The sequence below is a fragment of the Pleurodeles waltl genome, chromosome 3_1, assembly GCF_031143425.1.
Source record: "Pleurodeles waltl isolate 20211129_DDA chromosome 3_1, aPleWal1.hap1.20221129, whole genome shotgun sequence".
Taxonomy (NCBI): domain Eukaryota; kingdom Metazoa; phylum Chordata; class Amphibia; order Caudata; family Salamandridae; genus Pleurodeles; species Pleurodeles waltl.
Genome location: NC_090440.1, coordinates 1641979093 through 1641993620, shown reverse-complemented (window position 1 = coordinate 1641993620; position 14528 = coordinate 1641979093). Strand labels below are relative to the sequence as shown.

Genomic DNA, 14528 nt, shown 5'->3' with positions numbered 1-14528 from the left:
GAAGGTGGTCAGCTGTTTGTTGACGGTCTTTTCTATTACCTTGGCTGGGAAAGGTAGAAGAGAGATGGGGCGGAAGTTTTTCAGGTCGCTTGGGTCAGCCGTAGGTTTCTTTAGTAGGGCGTTGACTTCAGCGTGCTTCCAGCATTCGGGGAAGGTAGCAGAAGAAAAAGAAGAGTTGATGACGGTCTGGAGGTGCGGGGCGATGATGTCGTCGGCTTTGTTAAAGATGAAGTGCGGGCAGGGGTCCGAAGGGGCGCCGGAGTGGATAGAGTTCATGATGGATTTGGTTTCTTCCGTGTTGATGTGGGTCCAGTTGTTGAGGGTGATGTCCGGGGAAGCGGGTTCAGTGGTGTATGGTTGGGTCTGGTGTCCGAAGCTGTCGTGGAGGTCGCTGATCTTGCGATGGAAGAAAGTGGCGAGGGATTCGCACAAATCCTGTGAGGGCGTGACGGCGTTGGCGCTGGCGCTGGGGTTGGAGAACTCTTTGACGATGCTGAAGAGTTCTCTGCTGTTGTGGCTGTTTTTGTCTAGTCTGTCGGTGAAAAAGTTCCTTTTGGCAGTGCGGATCAGGTGGTGGTGTTCGCGTGTAGCGTTCTTGAGGGCGGTCATGTTGTCAGCGGTGTGGTCCTTGCGCCAGGCCTTCTCAAGGGCACGACAAGTTTTCTTTGATTCTTTGAGGGTGTCAGAGAACCAGAGAGGTTTTTTGGTGTTGGTCTGTCGATGCGTGCGTTTGAGGGGAGCAAGGTTGTCAGCGCAGTTGGAGATCCAGTTTGTGAGGTTTAGAGCTGCGTCGTTGGGGTCGGTGGTGAGGGTGGGTTGGTTGGCGGCGAGAGCGGAGAAGAGTTGCTCTTCAGGGATCTTGTTCCACTGTCGATGAGGGATGGGTTGAGTGCGGAGGTGGGAGGTCTCGCGTCGGAATGTGAAGTGGACGCAGCTGTGGTCGGTCCAGTGTAGGGCAGAGGTGTGGCTGAAGAAGACGTGTTTGCTGGCGGAGAAGATAGGGTCGAGCGTGTGTCCGGCGATGTGGGTGGCGGTGTTCACCAGTTGTTTGAGGCCGAGGTTGGCGAGGTTGTCGAGCAGGGTGGTGGTGTTGGGGTCGTTGTTTTGTTCCAGATGGAAGTTGAGGTCGCCTAGGAGGATGTAGTCCGGTGAGGCGAGGGCGTGCGGGGAGATGAAGTCGGCGATGGCGTCGCTGAAAGAGGCGCGAGGTCCGGGAGGACGGTAGACGAGGGATCCTCTGAGGGTGGTCCTTGGGTCGGTGCGAATCTGAAAATGCAGGTGTTCAGCGGCGAGGGGGGGGTCTTCGGTGGAGGTGGTGACGCTGATGGAGTCTTTGAAGATGATGGCGACACCTCCTCCTACTTGGTTGGTGCGGTCTTTTCTGGAGATCTTGTAGCCTTCGGGGATGGCGGTAGCGATGTCTGGAGCAGAGGAGGCGTTCATCCATGTCTCCGTGATGAAGGCGACGTCCGGGGCTGTGGAGTCCAGGAGGTCCCAAAGTTCAACGGCGTGCTTGTGGACGGAACGAGCGTTGATCAGGATGCACTTGAGGTGGTTGATGGCGCGTGGGCTTGTGGTCGTGGTATGTGGTATGTGGTAACGATGTGCTGAAAGGGTGGTATGTCAGAATATTGTTGCCTAAGTATCTACTCACAAAAATGTTGTGGCTGAAATATTGTTTACAAAAATAGCGCACCACTCAGTGTAGATTTTTGGATTCGAATTTTTTTAAATAGTATTCAAGAAACAATATTTTTGTCAGATGATATTTAGGCAAAGACAATCTGATACCATACCACTGAAAGGGATTGTATAATGAAGTATGCACGATGGATGTGTGTCTAACCAAGACAACTGACTACTAGCAAAGATTTTTAGGTCATATGAATAAAGACAGCCTCAGATACATTCTGTAGGTCCTGTCCCACCTGCTAGGCCAGCTGAAAATCAGGGAAAAACATGAAAGCTCCCGTGATCCCACTTGCCGTTGTTGGCACCCCTTTTGAAAGGGTGGCATCAACGTCATTGGTCCATTTGACCCCGGGACAGCCCTAGGCAACAGGATCATCCTGGTCTTGGTGGATCATGCCACACACTACCCAGCGGCAAACCCTCTGAGGACAGTGACTGCACCTGTAGTGATCAGACCTCTGATGGAGATCTTTACCCATGTGGGGTTCCCCAAAGAGACAGTGGGGGTCATTACAACCTCGGCGGTCTTTTTTCAAGACCGCCGAGGGACCGCCGTGCAGTAGACATCCAGTAGTGGCGGTTTGCCACTTGCCGTATTATGACTGTTGGCTGCTCTCCGTCCTTTTTCCGACAGAGACCCGCCAACAGCCATACTGGCGGGCGGTGGGGAAGTGGAGGTTGCTCCACCTTCACCGCCACGCCAAAAGAACACCGCCCACCGAATCACGTCCTGTGATTCGGCGTGGCGGTGTTCTGTTGGCAGTGTGGTGTCGGCGGAGCAGCCCCCATGGCTCCCGTCCCCTCCCGGAGGATCGTCGGACCAGGTAAGTCGATCGTATGTGAGGGGAGGAGGGTGTGCGTCTGTGTATGTAGAGAGGGTGTGTGAGTGCATGGATGCTTGCGGGGGTGTTCTGTGTATGGGAATGAGTGCATGTATGTCTGTGGGTATGTCTGTATGGATGTGTGCATGTATGTTTGAATGTGGGTGTGCGTGTCTGACTGTGTGTGTGGATGTAGGCATGTATGTTGGCGTGTGTGCGTGTGAGTGTGTAGGTGGTGCCTGCGTGCGTGTCGTGTGGGTATGGGTGAAGTGATGTTGGGGGTCGGGGTGGGGAGGGGGGCCCTGCCACCTTTGGGGGTGGCAGGTGTGGTGGGGGGTGTAGGGGAGGGAGTCGGGGTGGGGGAGACCCCTATCAGTGCTAGGGAAGGAATTCCCTGGCACAGATAGTGCTTACCGCCATGGTTTTCATGGCGGTTCAGACCACTGGAAAACCTCAGCGGTAAGCCAGGTCAAAATACCGCCGGCGGTATAGTGACGGACGCCGGGCTGGAGACCCAGGTCTCCAGCCCGGCGGTCGTCTCCGCCCTTGCGGGTGGAATGGAGAACCGCCGGATGACCATGGCGGTAACCGCCATAGTCATAATACGCTGGGGCAAGACCGCCAGCCTGTTGGTTCTCCGTCGTCCGCCAGGGTTGTAATGACCCCTAGTGTCTGACTGAGAGACTAACTTCATGTCTGCATAGATGAAGTCCATGTAGGATGTGACTGGTGTAACTTGTAAGTTCTCACACCCTATCTACCTCAAACTAATAGTTTAGTTGAGAGTTTCAACAAGACCTTGAAAAGCATGATTGCTGACCTATCTGAAGCCATGAGGTGTATGTGGGACGTCCTCTTGCCATTCCTTCTCTTTGCCTACAGGGAGGTGCCACAGAAAGGAGTAGGGTTCAGTCCCTTTGAGCTCCTCTATGGCCACAGGACCTCTGAGCATTGTCAAGAAGGGGAGAAGAAAGCTCCCAGGAACCCCCCACCCTCAGGATGTGGTCAGCTACATGTTAGCTTTCCAGAACCAGATGCACCTCCTCTAAAAAACAAGAGCCAAAAGCAACCCGAGGCCAGTCAGGAGGTAATGAAACACTGTTATGATCAGATGACCACTCTGGTGGAGTTTCAGCCTGGCCAAAAAGTATGGGTCATGCAGCCTGTAGAGCCCAGAGTTCTCCAGGACTGCTGGACTGGCCCATATGAAATCAAGGAGTGTAATAGGGATGCCACTTACTGAGTGAACCTCCAGACCCATAGGAACCCCCTGAAAGTGTTCCACGTCAACAGGCTAAAGCCTCACTTTGAGAGGGCCGAAGTGAGCATGCTCCTTGTGACAGATGAGGGTGCGGAGGAGGAGAGTGAACCTCTCCCTGACCCCCTCTCTGCACTAACACAATGGGTCAGTGGAGGATGTTAACCTCTCTGCCACCCTGACCCCAGTGCCCGGTGACTGTTACCAGCTGCTGGGAAAGTTTGCCTCACTGTTCTCACTCACCCCTCGACTCACACATCTGTGCATCCATGGCACTGACACAGGAGACAGTCCCACAGTAAAGAACAAAATGTACAGGTTGTCAGACAGTGTAAGAGCCAGTATCCAGGAGGAAGTCTTCAAGATGCTAGCCTTAGGGGTGATGGAGCCCTCTAGCAGTCCCTGGGCCAGCCCCATGGTGGCTTCACCGGGTGCCAAACCAGAACTTTGGTTCTGCATGGCCTACAGAGGCCTTAGCACTGTCACTAAGACTGACATACACCCCATTCCCAGAGCTGATGAGCTGATTCAAACGCTAGGCGCTGCCAAATTCCTCAGTACTTTTGATTTAACATCAGGGTACTGGCAGATTGCCTTGACTGAGGAGGCAAAAGAGAGGTCAGCATTTTCAACCCCTGAATGCCATTACCAATTCCAGGTGATGCCCTTCGGCTTGAAGAATGCCCCTGCTACCTTCCAGCGGTTGGCTAACAGAGTCCTAGCTGGTAAGGAGGCTTTATGTTTCCCCACCACTTTGATATATTAGCAGCCACTGCGGTTCTATGGATGGCCAAGAATATGTGATAAATGGCCACAGTTAGGGCAAACAAACTTGCGATATGGCAAGGATAAGCTGTCATCATGACATGAGTGGTCCAAGGATGCCCAACATGTCAAGTTTTACCCCCATTATGTCAGTTCCAACATTATGGCATCAAAAGTCATAACTGTGTCAGAGATTAACTCTGTGTTCGGGGGTGCCGACATAATACAGCACATGCACAGGGAAACATTACAACAAATACACACCTTCTGAAACAAATAATACCATGCAGCCTTTACCTGTCTCTACACTCAATTCAGCCTTTGCTCTCCCTGGATACAACATTGCTAATCCGTGGTTATCACATACTTCCAGTCTTTCATCAGAAGTCACACTCTTTAGCAACTCCACTCTGGCTATTGCAGGAACTTCTTCTCTGGCCCAGGGTTCACAGGTGCTTTATGATTGAAGGAGCGGGGCTTGCAAAGAGACCAATCTCCATGTGTTTAAAAAAAATTGGGACTGAAGCCAGGTGGTCAAGTTATAGGTACTGCAGGCTGCTAAGATGTTTTGTGTTTGAGCATGTGACCCTGTGATTGGTTTGACCTGTGGCCACTCAAGGGAGTGAAAAAACCTGCATGTTTATAATGGCATCTTCACGAAGGTGCCTAAACCATCTTGACTGAACCAAATAGTACATGTTCGACTCAATCAAATTTCATTTTTGTTTACTTTAAGCCATAACACTTTAAGTTAAGGTAGCATTATAAAACGTACACACTAAATCGAATATTAAACATTTCATCAGTGATTATGAACTAGCAAAAATTAGAAGTAAATGATTAAAAGAGAACGAACAAGATATGTGTAAAATATAATAGATTACGGAGTGACGATTCCTGACTACAGGACTTTACAAGGTTAACAAGTTAATTTATATTACACAGAAATACATTTATTTACACTAATGGCCACAATTAAATCAAGAGCCTACCCCACAGCAAACAAATACAAGCATTTACAATGCAACGGGTCTTGCGTTTGCTCATGTTAGAGCTGATCGCGTTGTAAACTCCTAACCCGACTTTTCACCTTTCGGGCAAAAGTGCATTTATGTACATAACCCGAAAAAGTGAAATTAACTATGTAAAGCGCTCGACTTCTGCCAAGCGAGATCGCGCTCGTAAATTAGAGAAAAAGAAGTCCACGAGCCTGATGGAAAACAGAAAGTCTCGCATGTTTTCTGTATTTGGTCGCTGCGCTGGAGGAGGGCTAGCCACCGGAAAAGGCATGACCTATGCGTGCCTCCGACTAATGAAAGCAAGCAGATATTATTAGGCAAGCCCACGAACCAATAAAAAACACTGACATCATGTTGACAGGACTCCGAGCCCTTTTCTGAACACTAAAGAGTCTCCCTGCTTTACACATGCGCGAGCACATGCAACGCAGCCTCGACCCTAAAAAGGAGTCAGAAGCGGAAGGAGATCAACCAAGGCTGGCAACAGTTCCTGATTCGGCTACCTTGTAGCACTGGTATCAGTAGAGTTTGCAGTTGTCACTATAAAAATGACAAAAAAAAGAAAAATTAATGTTGTTTTATCTAGATTATTTGTTGCAAAGACAAGGATCATCAATGTATCAATCAAAAAAGTGTGACGTTCCGAAAGGAGTGCTCAAAGGAGAGTTTTCCTTTATGTCACTAAGTTACAGGTCCACAGGATTTTCTGTTCAGGATACACTGACCCTCCCCCAACAAGCTGGCTACTTCATCATCGGGTTGTGCTTCATGTTGGTTAGTGTGTGCAATACCCAACAGGCTCCATGTGGAGCACTTTTTGGAGGTCTTTTGGGTATAAAGATCAAGGGACCATCTGACTGAGGTACCTGTAGAGATTTTTTAATACTTTTTTTTGAAAGAGGGTGGGTGTAAGTGACTTTAAAATTACCTGTAGTTAGAGATTTTAGTAGTTTGTTCGTTCGCATTATCCATGCTAAGGTCAAAGGGATGGAGACTTGAGAGAAATAATCATCTCATTAAGTCCACAATTCTGCAATATTGGTTGACAAGTTTTTGTACACCTGCCCATACAGGTCTAAGGTATTTCTAAGGGCCTGAGTGTTTGTATTATACCCTAATTTAAATATTCAACCCTTCGTTGTATTTCTGTGAGGTATAGATGGTAAATAAGAGTTACACTGAATCTGAAGTTTATATTTTTCTTTACGAGTGCTTCTAGGCCCCATGGACCAATGCTGGAGAGGAATAACATCTGGGCAGAACCAAATGAAGTGTCTAGCACTGTGTTACGCAGACGCGGCTTGCACCGTTAATGAGGAGGGGGTCAGGGGTGGGGGCGGTGCGTGGGGGGGCAGCGCACGGGAGCAGGTTTAAAAAAATAATTTAAAAAAATTTGAAATAAAATAAAGACTTACCTCGCTCCTCGCAGCGCCACTCCTCTCCTCCGTCTCGCTGGCACTGCAGGCACAAGCTCCCAGCCTGCCCTGTGCCAATCCTGACGCTGCTCTGAGTAGTGTCAGGATTGGCTGGGAGCGCCCTGGCTGGGCGCTCCCAGGCAGACTGTGAGCCTGTGCAGGCTCTCTCCAGCGCAGCAACCGTGTTGCTGATCTGGAGAGGGCCTGCAGCGCATGTGTTTTTGGCTGGCTCGAAACGGCTGGCCAACATACACATGCGCTCTGAGGGGAGTGCTCTGTGCACTCCCCTCCAAGGCTGTTATCCCTTATGCCCGCTCTTTTCACCAGGAAGGAATAATAAACCTAGTTTATTATTATCCCTTTGTGGTGAAACCTAGTTTATTATTCCTTCGTGGTGAAAGCGTTGCAGCTTCTGCTGCTGGCGGGTGGGGAATGACACTCCTCTGCCCTACCGGAGGAGCCACCCCTGGCGTTACGTTTATTGATGACTAGGTTTTAGGATCTGACACAGTGTGAGAGTATTATTTGAAGGTCCGATTGTGGGCCTGCAAGCCAGACCCTTACATGGCTAGGATGGCTGTGGCCTATGAGTGTTCATTTTACTTGAAATTTAGCCTTGGCATTCTCTTCTTACGGGATTTTACTGTTAAATGGTCGAAGGGCTCTCAGCTGTCTCTGAATGCCATACTGGGCTAGAATAAAATGAACAACAATGTACCAGTTTTATTTAGGACAAGAAGAGATATTGGCTGAAAGCACTATTCAAACATCTCAGTATACGATTAAGTAAAATACACCCTAAAGCTTTGCAAAAGTATTGAATATGATGCAATAGAATTCACTACAGCTAAGATCATATGCTGTGCCTAGAAAATCCGTTGGAGGGTGTTTTCAAAGGTATAGATGCATACGCTATGGAATTTATTAACTTTTTTCATTCCTGACACAGATAATAAAGATCCGTATATTTTGGAAGGGCATGCTGGTGTCCAGTTTGTTTACATTTTGGTGCCTGCCAAACACATTCAGCTAACGTTATTCTCTAGTAGGATTTATGCATTTTGATGAGATATGATTGTATTGTAATGGAGATTTGTGTATGTATGAAGGGGGCTGAATTGTTGCATTCATTGAAATTTATATACCTCACTATGTAAATGTGTCCTTTAATTGTATTTATTTATGTTTTATTCCATCAGTAGTTTATGCAAACTTGTACTCCTAAATAAACAGACTGATTGATAAACCACTGCTGCGAAGCAATTACACATAGTGATGTTCTTTAGCATGGACTAGAAGTAGAACCTAATCCATTTGCTCGTGGACTGTGCTCTGGAGGGTGAGAGGCCAAAGTGGGGAAAACGCTAGTACACCAGGAACCAAGCATCACATTGTTGGTACCCTGCAAGCCTGTTGATTAAAGGCTGCTATGACCTCACTCGCCAGACTGGCGAAAATGTAATTAAGGGAGCAAATCAGCAAGTCATCTGTATAAAGAATGTGGCGGTGGTGACGTCGGCGAAGGGGCCGGGATAATCAGAGTATTTTAGACCACTTTCTGCTCAGCAAAACTGGTATATGTTCGTTCTGGGACTCACTTGGGTGATAGGCTCATCTCTCAGATCAAGTTAACCGTGGTATGCTCAGACAAGGAGCCTGGTAATTTGTAATCTGACTCAACACAAGCAGAGGGACAGTCACTAAATGCTGGAGTGGGTTGATCGACTGGTTGGTGAAAACCAGGCCAGGGTGTCAAGTTCGTATAGAATGCCTATGGGAAATCTACTGGACGGATTTTCAGCCCCTGTGTTGTGTTGCATGCTAGAAAATAACTATATAGAAAACACCTGGGGCTGCACCAAAGGTGTTTGGGCGGTAAGGCGAGAACACAAAGTGCAATGTCTGTGGGAGAACCTGCAGTTTAGAGTTCAGAATGTCCTCCGGGAATGTTTTTATAGGGATGAAACATGACAGTGCTTCCAAAAGATATGGGTGGGTTGGTGAGCACTTATGGTAGCACATATTCAGGAGTTGACTGTTGAACTGAATGTCAAATCGAACCTCTGACCTTTACTTTTCTTGCAGGCTAGCATGTCCTGCAATATTAAGGATATTTCAGCACCTCTGCCTTGTGGAGTGAGCTGCAGTGGTCCAATGTAAAGGAGTCAATGAGTCATATTTCAATAATGTGATGTGGAAGGTAGTGCTCCAGCAGGCATAGATGTTGTGTGTGTTTTAATGGGAGAACCATGGGTTGACTAGTTGATTATCTGGTCTGAAAACACACTGGCGACCCACTGGTCTCAACTAGCCGTGTCTTTGGAAACACCATTGTAGCCATGAGTTGCTTTTTCGCCTGGATTGTGAGAATGGCTCCATATGGATTTTGGGTCACTGGCAGGATTATACATTTAGGTGTTATGACCACTTGGCTAGTTTCTTTGATTTTAATAAACATTCAGTCATTTATATCTTTGCAAACATAATGTTAAGGGCACTTCTTAAACTGCTACTAAGTAAGCAAATAAGGGAGTGAAAGTGTAGAAACCTATGTGAGGCGTGAGAGAGTAGGAAGTATTTGACTTTAGGAGATATTGAGACCCTAAACCTAAGTGTCAGAAAATTATTACAGTTCAAATCGTTCTGTCCATGTCCCTGCCACCTTTTAGGTCACTTCTAGTCACAAACCATTTTTGTCATGAAATAATAACCAGAGGATTAATAGAAACACTTGGTGCCCATAGTGAGTGAGCGATAAGAGAGGAGAAGAAAAAAAGAGAGGGGAAAAGTAAACACACTATCAAAAGATAGTCATCTTGTGCTCAATTATTATTTTCTTGGACCAGGAATTACTTAGCGTCAGGCATATCTGCTGGGTCGCCTTTTTTGAGCTCCTGCTGGGTCCTTGGAGGCAATGTTTACATTGCTGATTTAATGCACTGCCCAGAGGAAATTGGCAACGTTCTGCATAATTTCTGGGAAATTGGCTCCAAGAGGGAGGGATACTAGAATAGTTGTCAGAGTGAATTAGCCTCATAATTTCCTTGCAAAAGATCTTTCTGCTTTTGCAATACCACCCACACAAAGAAAACACGAGCAATATTTTCATTTGGCCTTCCATTACAATAATGTTATGCCTGAGAGGCCTGGTTTTATCTATAGCTTTGCTCATGGGATTCTCTCAGGTTAAGTCATGCCAAGGAAACATTTCTGAAATCTTCTATACCTCGCAGAGTCGAGAAGTTTGGTTGTTATCGAAACTGCATCTCAAGTGAAAACACAACACAAGAAAATCCCAAACAAATATTAAATATTACTAAATAAACTGACATCAAAACGAATTAAATTGGTTCTGGGCTTAGCAAAAGAAGGGAAAATCTGGTGGCAACCCTGCAAAAAGGGCCAGGTTCAACAACTGCACTAAAGCTTTCTTTTTTCTGTTTCAAATATTTTGACACCAGGTGTCAAGAGAGTGAGAGCCTGATTGACAGTGGAGAGGTCAAATCTATATCTGCCGTTGTAAAATGCTCAGGAGGCCTTCCTCTTCCCATTCCTGGGTATTATGTTGAATTAAATTCTTGCCATCCATACCTATTAAGCTAGGAGGCCTATATAACTTTTGAACTGACATCTTGCATTACCGGAAATATGATACTTCCGGCAATGCAATAATGATTTATGATTCTGAAAAGGTTCCAGCTTCCAATGCAATGGGAAAAACATTTCCACTAGACTTTTGATTCCTGGAAGCATTTAAACAGCTCTTTCTGTAGGAGTCTGGGATAGGTGTGACTGACTTCCATTAGATGCTTTTCATGTGCAGTAATTCATTCTCAAAGGCTCTCACACATCAATTATCATACCCATTTTTCTTGTATTCTGGGATTCAATTGAGATTTAGGGCCAGATTTATTGAAAAGTGGTGCAGCGCAGTGCTGAGCCAAAATTGGCAGCGCCACGCTGCGTCACTTTAAAAACTAGGGGATATGCCATATTTAACTGAATATGGCACATGCCTGGGATTTCCCCTGCGCTGGTGCTAAATTTAGCTGCCAGTGCCAACAGAGGCGGATGCCAACGTTGAGGGGTGTGATTGTTTATGTGCGGGAAGTTGTCCCTTCCTGCACATAAACAATCTCTAATGGCGCTTTGGCACTTCTTTGTGTGCTGCACAATGCAGCACACACAGAAGTGCCAAAGCCTCATGTTCAAATGACTGTTTATGGGCAGGAAGGGACACCTTCCTGCACATAAACAATCATTTCTGGCAATTTGCTCTTTCTAAGTGTGCTTCAGAATGCAGCACCAATAGAAAAAGCAAAAAACGAGGAGGAATAAAAGTATTCCTCCTCATTGCGCCCTGCTAACGCCACCCCAAAGTGACGCTCCTGTGGCGCTAGGGGCCTATAAATACGGCCCTTAATTCTGGGAAACTTTCTGCAAGTGATGTTCCCTGCTGACCAGAGAGATTTTGCACTCAGAGGGCTGTTCTACGCTCTGAGTTCCTGCTCCTCTTTAGCCCCGTTGTTCGGGCCATCCTAGTGGCCTTAAATTCCTAGCTGCATTCACCTGGTTTACGAACACTTCCCAGCAGGGAGCTATGTACAGTGCCCTGTTGGTGTTGGGATGCTATTCTAGAGTGCTGTTTGTTGATTTCCTTTGCTTTTGGCACCACCCAATACGCTATAGGAAAACCTATCCGAAGGAGAGCCAGATCAGCAATGGAGTTGTCAAGCAGTGAATTGTGTTGACCTGTGTTGGTACATACTTGTTTGTGTCTGTTGGTTAACCAGTCCTTCTACTGCGCTCAGCCTTTTTACCTTTAGAGTCCAGGAGGAGTGTGTGGGATGGCTCTCTGCCTTTGTCTCCATTTTAATACTAACAATGTGTTATGGGCTTAAGGCAAGTTTGAACAATTTGATTAATCTGCACAACCTAAATCAACTTGAACAATATTATTAGCTAGTACTTATTGCGTTAGTACTTTATTGCTTTTACCTTGTGCTACAAATCTCTTGTTAGAGTTTTATATTGGGCAGCCTTTGAATCTGTTCAGATATACGTATTGACACTATATTTCTTAATTGAATGTCATTAATGTTTATACATTCTCTGTTGGTGCAGTAAGACAATACTGCATAACAGGAGGGCGATTCCCCCATGATCTGTCTTGTTTATAGATCAGTATTGTATACAAAATAAATTATTTTAGGTGATAAATGATAAAAGTAATAAAAACAATCAGGAATATCCATTCTCCAGTAAAATGGCAATCACAAAATTACGAAATAGGACAATACTTATAAAGAGAAGCTCTCTAATACATCAGACAAAAGCTTCCAACATACATTTCTGCATACTGTTTTATCTATTCCCACATACAGATGGAAGCAAATATATACATTTCGATTTCTGAGTTGCCACTGGAAGACAGACCTATGGACCATAAATCTGTTACTAATAGATTCACTTAATCCTATCACTGGGACACACATGGATTATGCTCTCCTGGGCTTTCAAATCATTCACCCATCATGTCCTGGTAAAATAGGCTCAAGAAAGGCAACTATAATACTCTTTATTAGTATGCCAAGTAAAGATGTAGAACCAGAGCCAGTCCCTCTATGAACCCAGATCTTCATCTAGAGAGTTCTTTCAATCTTCCAGGAGTTTATGTCTAGCTATAAGAGGCCTTTTAAGATCTAAATAGACAATTGGGTGCGATCTTTCTCTGTTAAAAATGTTCTCTCACTCAAATTTTATCCAGGAGATGTTGAACATACTATTAACATTGTCAAATGGTAGATTAGTGGATACAGATACTTGTCACAGGGCCACCGTAAGGGAGGCTCGCAGCCAATTGTTATAATATATATATTCTTTATTAGATTTTGCTGTTCACTAGCAGTTGTTTTGTTCTTTCTTTCTTTATCGTATGCTTCCTGTACGATCCTTGTTCTTCTTTGAGGGTTCATGGGGTCATAATTTTCTTCCTTCTTTCCTTTCCAGATGGTGTCTCAGGAGGCACATGGGGAAAAGAAGAAGAAAAGACCGTTGGTGGACCTGTAAGTATTACCCCTGTTTTCCCTGATCTGTCTTACTCTTACTGTTTTTCTTCTCTTTTATTTCTTGTACTGCATTTCTCGTTTACTAGCTTCCCTTTTCTTCCTTTCTTATGCTGTCTATTCTTCCGTCTTTACTGTCTTTTTTCCTGGTTTTGCTGTATCTTCTCCTGACCTTTCTGTCCTTTCCTCTTTTCTCTTTTATGGGGTCTACTCGAGGTGGTTGGTTTTCCTTCCCTCCTATTCCCCTAATACTTCATATAGAAGCTATATTCAGGATAAACTAAAGCGTGATATCAATCTTCACTCTCTTTAGCTATGGTACTTTCTTTACTTTTCTTTCACTCAACAGGCATTATTACGCTTCTCCTCAAAACAATCCAATAAGAAAACAAATATCAAAAAATAAATAAAAACAAAGAAAAATGATCGCTGTCTGGTAATCCGTTCATCCTGCCTCCCGCTTGTCCTGCTTTTTCCTTTTCCCCGTCCTATATTAGGACCGTACCTGGCAGGGCCACGCTCTCCCCAGAGCGTGGCCGGTCTACTGGCCTTGCTGCCTCCTGTTCCTCCACCTGGACGCTGGGACGAGGGTCGGACCGCTGTCTTCAGGTTCCTCCTCGTTGCCGCTTTGTACGGCACTTGGCTTGCCGCCGCTGTCACCGCAGCAGTTCTCCTTAGTTCGGCCTCGCGCTGTGCTTCTTCAGGTGGTTCTGTTGCTGCCGAAGGTCTCTCCTCCTCAAACCGTCCCGATGTGGGTTTAAAACCCCCTCCTTGTATCGGGACGCTGCCTGAGTGGTTGGCGGTCAAACGATGTCCAGGTTACGTTCTCCGGACTTGATGGTACCCCCAGGGTACTGCTGGGTCGGATCTTCGGTAGCTTGTCCGGCACAATACTCTTTAAAAACAAATTAATATTTACTCTGTTAGGAAGGATTCAAGAAAACTGCATACTCGAATGATGTCACAGTAACTGAAGGCTGCGTTATCCTTGGAACCAGTAATATACTTTTGATATACTTTTGAATCATTTGAGCATGCTGGCATTACTACACACTTATCCAGAACTCCAAATGGTGCAATGTGCAGATATGTAATCAGTCAGGATTTGGATCGATTTAGATCATCCAACATCTCAAACTGAATTCAATTTATTAATTCCTTCCTGCATTTTGAACATGAGCATATTGTCATTGTAAAGAAATAGATGCTAATCCAATCCACATCCATCTAACTTTATCAACAAACTCTGGATATGGATTGTTCCATGAAAAAAAAGCGTTGATCAATAAATGTCCCAACTGGTACCCACAAACCTTTCAGTTGATAAAGACACTTACTATTACAGCAGCCCTCAGACACCTACAGTTTCTATTCCTAATTAATTACTCCAATTACATACAATATAAATGATGTGAATGATTGGGCTGGTTTTGCAAGAGCATTAATCTTAACAACAAGCTTACAAGGATTGCCTGCACCTTTAGCCAAAATTT

General features: G+C 45.6%; 1 long non-coding RNA gene across 2 annotated transcripts in view; it reads left to right on the top strand.

Annotated features, from left to right (window-relative positions):
• Positions 1–14528, top strand: part of LOC138285428 (uncharacterized) — a 264408-nt gene that overhangs the window by 131164 nt on the left and 118716 nt on the right. For both annotated transcript variants that reach the window (XR_011201593.1, XR_011201592.1), the window contains exon 2: positions 12980–13035. This is a non-coding gene — a long non-coding RNA (uncharacterized lncRNA). The remainder of the gene's footprint in view (positions 1–12979; positions 13036–14528) is intronic.